Source organism: Castor canadensis, chromosome 6, assembly GCF_047511655.1.
Source record: "Castor canadensis chromosome 6, mCasCan1.hap1v2, whole genome shotgun sequence".
Classification (NCBI taxonomy): domain Eukaryota; kingdom Metazoa; phylum Chordata; class Mammalia; order Rodentia; family Castoridae; genus Castor; species Castor canadensis.
In genome coordinates this window covers 109,860,180-109,868,612 of record NC_133391.1, presented here as the reverse complement: position 1 = coordinate 109,868,612, position 8,433 = coordinate 109,860,180, and the positions used below count along the sequence as shown (strand labels likewise).

Below are 8,433 nucleotides of genomic sequence, written 5' to 3'. Positions count from 1 at the left end.
AGGAAAAGGCGGAACTTAGAGGAGTAACTGCAACCCTGCGGAAGTAGCTGACACTCTAATTGGCTGTCGGTATTTATCTGCAGGAGCTGGCATTTTGGAGGAGACCGGAAGTGGAGTTACTGAGAGGTAGGACCCGGAAGTGGCGGCAGCTCCTTTAAATATTAATAAATGATTTGCTGTTTTCCTCTTTCTTATTTTTTAAAAGCCCCCTTTTATTTATCTCTAGAAGTATGGCTTGCGTGGGCTTTCCTTGCCTCGGATCTTCCTCAGTGGGACTTGTGCTGAGTTAGCGATGCCAAGTTTCCAGGCCTCATGCCCCTTAGGCATGCTTATTTTAGTTACTCCCCTGGCGCGGGAGGATTAAATGAGTTACTAGTAGTCATCTAGCCAAGTGTTTGCTATTATGTGCATGGCTTTCTCTTTCACTAAATTAAAAGCCCTCCTGAGGAGTAATGATAGAGGAAGGATTGATTTGCATATATTAGACACACAATAAAAGGTTTTTGAACTAAATTGGTATTGCTATTATACCAGACCACTTTTCCCCTATTTTTCTTACTTTGGGTGTAGTATTGCCAGTGTTGATGGTTTCCTTTTGCATTAGTTACTTTTTCATTCACTGATGTTTGCATATATTGACAATGGTTTTTTTCTTGCTTTCTCTGATCCTTAACTAGTTGAGCTTCTCTGTGTGTGTTTTTCCTCCCTGTGCCCTATGCATTTGCTTAGTCCAGTACTTTTAGATTATTACCTATAAAAATTTCGATTGATGTTTATAATTTTTTTTCATCTTAAATACTCTTTTAATCTTTCTCCAGGTTTTTTTTTTTGTGTGTGTTGGGGTTTGAACTCAGGGGCTCACACTTGCTAGGCAGGTGCTCTGTCACTAGAACCACTCCACCAGCCTTTTTTTTTGTTGGGTATTTTTGAGATAGGGACTTGTGAACTGTTTGCCTGGGCTGGCCTCAAACCACTGTCCTCCTGATCTCTGCTTCCCCAGTAGCTACCATTACAGTTGTGAGCCACTAGTGCCCATCCTCTCTCTCCATTTTCAACCTCATTCATTTGCTCTTCTTTGGAACAAAAATTCTAGAGTTCTCTATGCTCCATGTCTCAACTTCTTTTTTAGCTTACTTCAATATGGCTATTGCTCCAATACATCTCCAAGATTCCCTTATTAGTGTCACCAGGGGTCTTTGGATGTTGATAATTCTCATTCATCAAAATATTTGGCCTAATCAGCAGCTTTAGACAGATAACCAGTCCATTGTCCTTGGTATATTTCTTCACTTGATTTCCAAGACTATACTCTGGTTTTCCTCATCCCTCTTTGGTTATTCCTTCTTAGTCTGCTCTGCTGGATACTTTTATTCTTCCCAACTTTTTATTGTTTAAGTGCTCTAGGGCATAATCATTGTTTTTCCTTTCCTTTTGATGACATAACCAAATCTTCTGATTTTAAATATCTATATAACAAAAATTTCCACATTCATGTTTCTAGCCGCTTCTCTTTCTGAACTCTAGGTTCAGATTCACATAGCCAATTTTCTTCCTTAGCATGTGCATTTATGTTTTCAAAAATTATCTCAAATATCCCCAACTGAACTTCCTTCCTCCCAAACCTGTGTTTTATTTTTTCTCATCTTGTTGATGGCAACTCTATGCAGCACATTGCTCAAAATTAATGTTTGGAGTTATTCTTGACTTCTTCCTTTCTTTTATGATCGATCCATCAGCAAATCCTGTTGCCTCTCTGTATAAAATATATCTAAAATTCAACAGTTTTCTACTACTTTTCTGTTAGTACTCTCATCTCTTGCTTGGATTTCTGTTATTGACCACTGTCATTTCTTGCTTGGATTACAGTAATAATGTTCCCACTTGACTTCCTGCTTTCTTCAACCCTTGCCTTTTTGCAGTTTATTGTTATACACTAGCCAGACTGATGTTTTTAGAATATATCAAAAATTGTAGTAAGATGTAGGATTCTAAGTGCAACATGTTATCCTAGATTGGATTCTGGAACTCAATAAGAACAATAATGGAAAATCTAATGAAATCCCAATTAAGTGTAGAATTTGATAGTAATGTATCAGTGTTGGTTTCTTAGTTTGATGGTAATATAAAATGGTAATAATAGAGGAAACTGGTTGAGGGGTTTATGAGAACTCTGTATTATCTTTGTAATTTTTCTGTATATCCAGAATGGTTCCACAATAAAAAGATTATTAAAAAAGAATGTAACCTTATTTCTTTGCTTAAAAAATTTTTTATGGTTCCTCATTTGATGCATGGTAAAAGCCAATGCCTTTACATTGACTTGCAAGACATATGATCTAGTCTTCTCTTACTCTAACTCCATGTCTTTGCATGTACTCTGTCCCTTAGCTGCTATGTCTGTCTTTTTTTTTTTTGGTATTGGGGTTTTAATTGGGGACCTTGCTAGGCAGCCACTCTACCACTTGAGACGTGCCTAGCCTGCCATCTAAATTTTTAATACACTTGGCTCACTTCTATCTTCATTCCTTCTCAGTGGCTACCTTCTTTACTTGTAATGCTTTTTCCTAACCATCCATGCAGGTATTTTCTTCACCATTTTTGTGTACTTCCTCAAATATCACCTTTTGAGAAAGCTTTTTTTCAGCTTCCCTATTTAAAATTATAGCTTGCAATAGTCTATACTCTCCACCCTTCCTCTGTATTCCCTGGTTTATTGTTTCCTTTTGCTATATCAGCTACCATTAGATTATATATTTTATATTTGTTGTAAGTATTTTTGTTTTCCTTTATTAAAATGTAAAGTTACAGGCAGGGATTTTTATCAGTTTTGTTCTCTTAGGGGAAGTTCTAAAGACTTTGAGGTATAGAAGTACTGAATGGATTTTGGTTGAATGATTGAAATTGACTGAATATTTGATTTTGTAATTATTAATTGGCCATCCAAAACACTAACTTATCTATAATATTTAAATATCATTGCAATTCTTGCCTCCTATGCCTTTGCTCATGCAAACTCTTCTGCTTAGAATGTCCTTCTTTTTTCTTCTATCCCCTAAAATCCTTTTTATTTGCTTTTAATATTCACATAATATGTAATTAAAAGGAGCCTTTCTAAAAAGTCATGCTGGTTAAGCCCCACTTTTCAGAGGAGCTCTCACCCTGCCATTGTTCTTTCCATGCTCATAATTTTATTTGAGTATTTGTCTCACTAGCAAGTTGATAATGTGTTTTATTCTCTCAAACCTTGAGTACATGAGGAATAGTCAATGAAAGCTTTAATGACATGACCAAAAACCCTGAGGTATGAAGTAGTAGATTTCTGTTTTCAAGCTGGGTCTTCTAAGCATAAAATCAACGCTTATTTCCTATTAAAAAAAAATAAGATGGAGCCAGGTGCGGGTGGCTCATGTGTGTAATTCTGGCTATGCAGGGCAGAGATCAGGAGGATTGCAGTTGGAAGCCAACTTTGGGCAACTGGCTTGTGAGACTGTTCAAAAAAAACCCTTCACAGAAAAGGGCTGTCGGAGTGCTCAAGTTATAGGCCCCAGTACTGCAGAAAAAAAAAAAAAGGTGACTGTCTTTAAAATCATAGAAAAATATTCTTTTCACACAAGCAGGAGATAGTTAATGCAATTTGAGCAATTTGTTCCTTTGTCATTTGTGAACCTACTATTGTCAATGAGAAAATGAGTTGTATATTGACTGAAATAATTTATCAGAGGGTTATTGCAGTCAGCAAAATTTTAATGTTGATGACCTTTTGTTTTTTCAGGGAAAAAACACTGTTAAGATTGTATTATCAAAAAAAAAAAAAAAAAAAAAGCCATGCTAGAATTTCAAATTGCTTAGAAGCATTCATTTTTTTGTTAGATGCTGCTACAAACACCAGCTTTATAGTAAACTTTTGCTTATGTACCATTGGGAAATCCCAAGGTGTTTATAATAATTCACAAAGATTTTCTGTCGGTAATATGGACATTTGTTTTTAAGATTTATTTAATGATGATTAGTTTGTTAACATATTTATAACATTTGGTACAAAAATTAGGTAACTTAATTTTGTATTTAAAACTCTCTTTAATATTAGATAAGACTTACCCGTTACTCTTTATGATGGACATTCTGAATTCAAACTTAGCACATCATCATCGTTACTGCCTATAAACCAATGTAGGGACAAAGGGAAATTTCTCTTTTGCTTTCTGATACCTCACTGATATAAACTGACAAAGATTAGAAAGGAGAAAAGGCATCCAAATTTATTAACATGTAAATGAGTGAAAATCACAGAATGGGGAAACTCACATGAGTGTGATTACTTAACAGCCCCAATTACTCAGAAACTCCCTTTTGCTTTGGAGAGGGGGAGAATTGGGAATGTCAGAGGAACCGTAAATGGTTTTTAGGGGGAATCCATAGATTTGGAGAACATACAGTAGCTTGAGAGAAATTCTGTTGGGCTTACAGAACACACGATTAGTAAATGATCCTCTCTGGAATCTAAATAGAAGACAATGGTGAGTGACAAAAGTCTTTCCAGGTATGTTGACAGACTTCATATCTCTTCCTGTGATATGAGTTTAGTTAATGGAAACTTGAGGAAAGGAGTGGAGATAATTGTTTCCTTCCTTTATAGTCTAGACTTTAAGCAGACAAAGAGATATCAGAGGAGCAACCTCTTTCAGCATTTGCTGTTTTCTAGGTTCCTTTAATTTAAAATAATCGACATAACCAGTGTGCCATATGTTGGGGTGAAAAATATGACTCCTTTGCCAATGTATTATATATGTATTATACCTTCACCCAAGTCCTCAAGAACTTAATAAATCAGGAAATAGTTTAACTCTGTGAGGACATCAGCATTAATAATAGGGTTGAAAGTGATGATTAGGCTTGGGATTAACTAATCAAAAACAAGTCTTTCTTGTGAGCACTATATTCTGACTATGTGTATCATTCACAGAGCTTTTCTAACCCAACAGAAGTGAACAGATATTGAAACAGCAGAATTCAACCTGATTTTTATTTGAAAGTATTTTATTAGCTCACTTGTAATTTTCTATAAGCAGAAAATCAGAATATTATTGAGTAAAGAGGAATTTCATCAGTTGGAAGAGAAACAAGTGGCTGTTAGAAAATAAGATACAAGCATTGGTGAGGAAACTTGCAAAGTCCTGACTATAAATATTGACATACTGAGATGCGAATATTTATCACAGAATATGGAAGTTCCTGTTTAAGAAATGTGATCCTAGCACTGAAAACAGCATATCAATAAATGAGGAACATATCCAAATGAACAGCTGCTCAGAGAAAATGAATTACATCTTTCTAAGCTTTGGGACACTTAAAAAGTTAAAGTTTGAATGTTTATGATGTTTCTTTGGTAGATACTTATACTACATAGTATATTGATATAGTTGCATATGTGAGTTGCTGTGGGCTTTAAAAAATGACAGCATGGTATCTATAACTTTCTAAATTAATTTTGCTATGATACTCATCTATAAATTGAATATTAAAAACTTACTTTAAGTTTGTGTTTGGGAATCAACCTTTCATTTTTAATGTTATTTTTACAGAGAAATTGACTTAAGTCATGGCTTAGATATTACTTTTTGAGAACCAAAAGTTTGTGTGTTGACATCTTCCTAAATAGCAAAATTTCTAAAGTTTAGATTTGATGAGAAATCTGTGGTAGTTATCATTATCTGTCAACTGTGTTTCCGAAGAAAGTCTGTGGAAGATAAAGTACATAGAATTGATAATGTTTGGTTGAATGTCCCAGATTACTACTGGTAATTCCCATGTGAATATGACTGTAACTTAAAGAAGTTTAATGCGAATTAGGACAACATTTTCAGCTTTTTTATTGGTAGGAATCAGGCAGACAATCTTACATCCATGTTTCAAGTTTCTAGATTTAACTTAACATTAGTTGAATGACAGTTCAAAAAGAGTCCTAGAACAACATATACTGTAAGTATCAGGACTTATCCTCTCTTTCTCTTCTAATAGCAGAAATTGATGGCTTTTTTATAGTAATGTAATCATTTAAGTACATCATAATGTTATGAGTATATTGTGAAGAATGAATGAAAAATATAATTGAGATCATATATTCTGTCAGAAGCTACATTTGTTTGTATAAACAAACATCTTGATAAACATAAAAATACAAATTTTACAGGTTTAAAAAGACTCATAATCTTTTTAGTCATATTAGTCAAAGATAGAAGAGAAAGCAAAACTGTTTTAAAATGTAACTTGACTAGATCCCTCTTTTAGAGAATTTGCCAGTATTCTCAAATAAAATGTTGAATTTGCGAAGAAAACATTAGACTTATTAATCAGTAACTTTAAAAAAGTTTGAGAACACTTTTTAGCTATGTGACTAAAACTTGAATCTTTGTTTTAATAGACATACAATTTTTTTCCCTAGACCCTTTAGGGTCTTATGCAAAATATTCATTAGTTGTTTTCTTGAAGCACCTGTTATCTGTTATTTATTCTGTAATGATAACAAAATTGTCAGTGCTCTCAATGTTATGTGCTTTAGACTTGGTAAGATTATAAGCACATTTAGCTGGGAATATAAAAGTTCTTAATATTGAATAGTATGATTTTAGTATAGTGTTCCCCAAAGTGTACTACTCACATTAATGATGGATTATACACATTACTTATAACTTTTTTTAGGTAATATGAGATAGTTCAGGTTAAGAGAATTAGGTAGTTTGCTGAAGTCCACAAACCAGTAAATAACTGTAAGAATTCACAAAGAAGTCATAGTTATCATTTGTCTATTGTTTGAGCAAGCAAGATGTCATACTAAAATATACAAAAATTTAGCAAAACCTTGTTTTTGAGAGTTTCATAGTTTATTTTGGTGTATGTCTTTATTTGACTTGAAGCTAGGTCCCTTGTTATAATGAAAAGCATGTACTTTACTTGGCATCTTTGTGGACATTTTGTATTTTTAATATATCATTGGAAATTTGTTTACCTTGACCAAATTTGAATAGTCATATAAGCAGTATTGAATTTAATAATATGCATTGCACTTGTTAATAAAAGGAAAATTTGAAGGCATTAGAATTGCATTGTTGTAGCTTTTAGTGAATCTAGTGGTTATTGTTAGTATTTGAATTTTTCTCATGATATTCTTTTACATCTCTTGTTTTTATATTCTGTAATTTTTTTATATTGTAGAATGCAGCAACTTCATATTCTATCTGTTATGTACTCAACATCTCTTTCTTTTTATTTTGTTAGTACTTTATGTGCAAGTAGCAAAAATTATATACTGTCATATATATTATCTTATAATCTTTTGAAACTAGAAATTAATTATAATTTATTATAATTTTGGTTTGATTCTATTTTCTCATGTTCTCCTAACTGTATTGATGGCTTCTGGAAGGAAGGTGTAATTACTTTAAAAAAATTTAATCTGCTGGAAGCAATATTGGGCATAAAATTTCAAATAGTACTTCCTTAATGAATGTGTGGTACATTCAACTAACTTCTTGAGAGTTGTTATCAGTTGATTACTTCAACTTAATGGGAAGTTATGTTTCATATATTAAGTGACTCTGAAACTAGCTTAGTTTTGAATTGCTTTTTGAATCAGCTTTTTAAATTTTGCTTTGTAAAATTGACCTCTCGTATACATGGTGGTTTCATTTCATTAATTCTTTTAGAGAAGGGTTTGAATAAAAATTAAGTTTACTAATGCATATAACATTTCCAGCTTTTTCCTAATGAGAAAATTGTTCTTGATACTTCTGTAGTTTGAAGATTTTTTGATAATTTCGTTGTGCTTTGTAGGCATGACTCTCTGATTCAGTGCTATTTTTTTTTAGTGCTGTCTTTGAAGAAGTCTGGCAGTCTTTTAAGGACTTAGTTTAAAAACTGATGTTAAGTTGTAGGTGTAAAAAACCTATCTTTTGATTAATGTTTCTGATCAAAAAAGATAGATTCTCTTTCACAGGTGTGTAGCTTTGTGTCACTGCTGCCTACAACAGATAGTTCCACTTTTATAAGCAACTTTCTCATGTCCGGCACTGACATTCCACACTGCAGAAACACACCCTTGTAAATTTCAATCCTTGATAACAAATGACTTCTATTTAGATTAAATATATTGTTTATTTCTGTAGGGATGGAAAGGTATGATGCTTATTTCCCCAATCCTAAGAGTCATAGACAACACCCCTGTAACAAAAGACAGATTAACAAGAGAAAAATGTAACAGATTTATTTAATCAAAGTTTTACATGAGCTGGGTGCCTTTAGAATGAAGACCCAAAGACCCAAGCGATACTATTTTTGTACTTAGGTTTGATGAAGAATGGACAGTGATGTAGAAATGTGAGTGGATAAAAGGGTATGATCTAAGGTAATAGACTGAGGAGAAAAAACCCAGTAAGT

The 8,433-nt window shown here is 33.2% G+C and overlaps 1 protein-coding gene across 4 annotated transcripts in view; it reads left to right on the top strand.

Moving 5' to 3' along the window:
• The first annotated feature begins 3 nt into the window (after positions 1–3).
• Positions 4–8,433, top strand: part of Xrcc4 (X-ray repair cross complementing 4) — a 270,348-nt gene continuing 261,918 nt past the window's right edge. Inside the window, exon 1 of one of the 4 annotated variants that reach the window (XM_074077152.1) lies at positions 4–126. The gene's annotated coding sequence lies outside the window, so the exon portion shown is untranslated. The remainder of the gene's footprint in view (positions 127–8,433) is intronic. The other 3 variants (XM_020167077.2, XM_020167082.2, XM_074077154.1) reach the window with 3 other exon arrangements.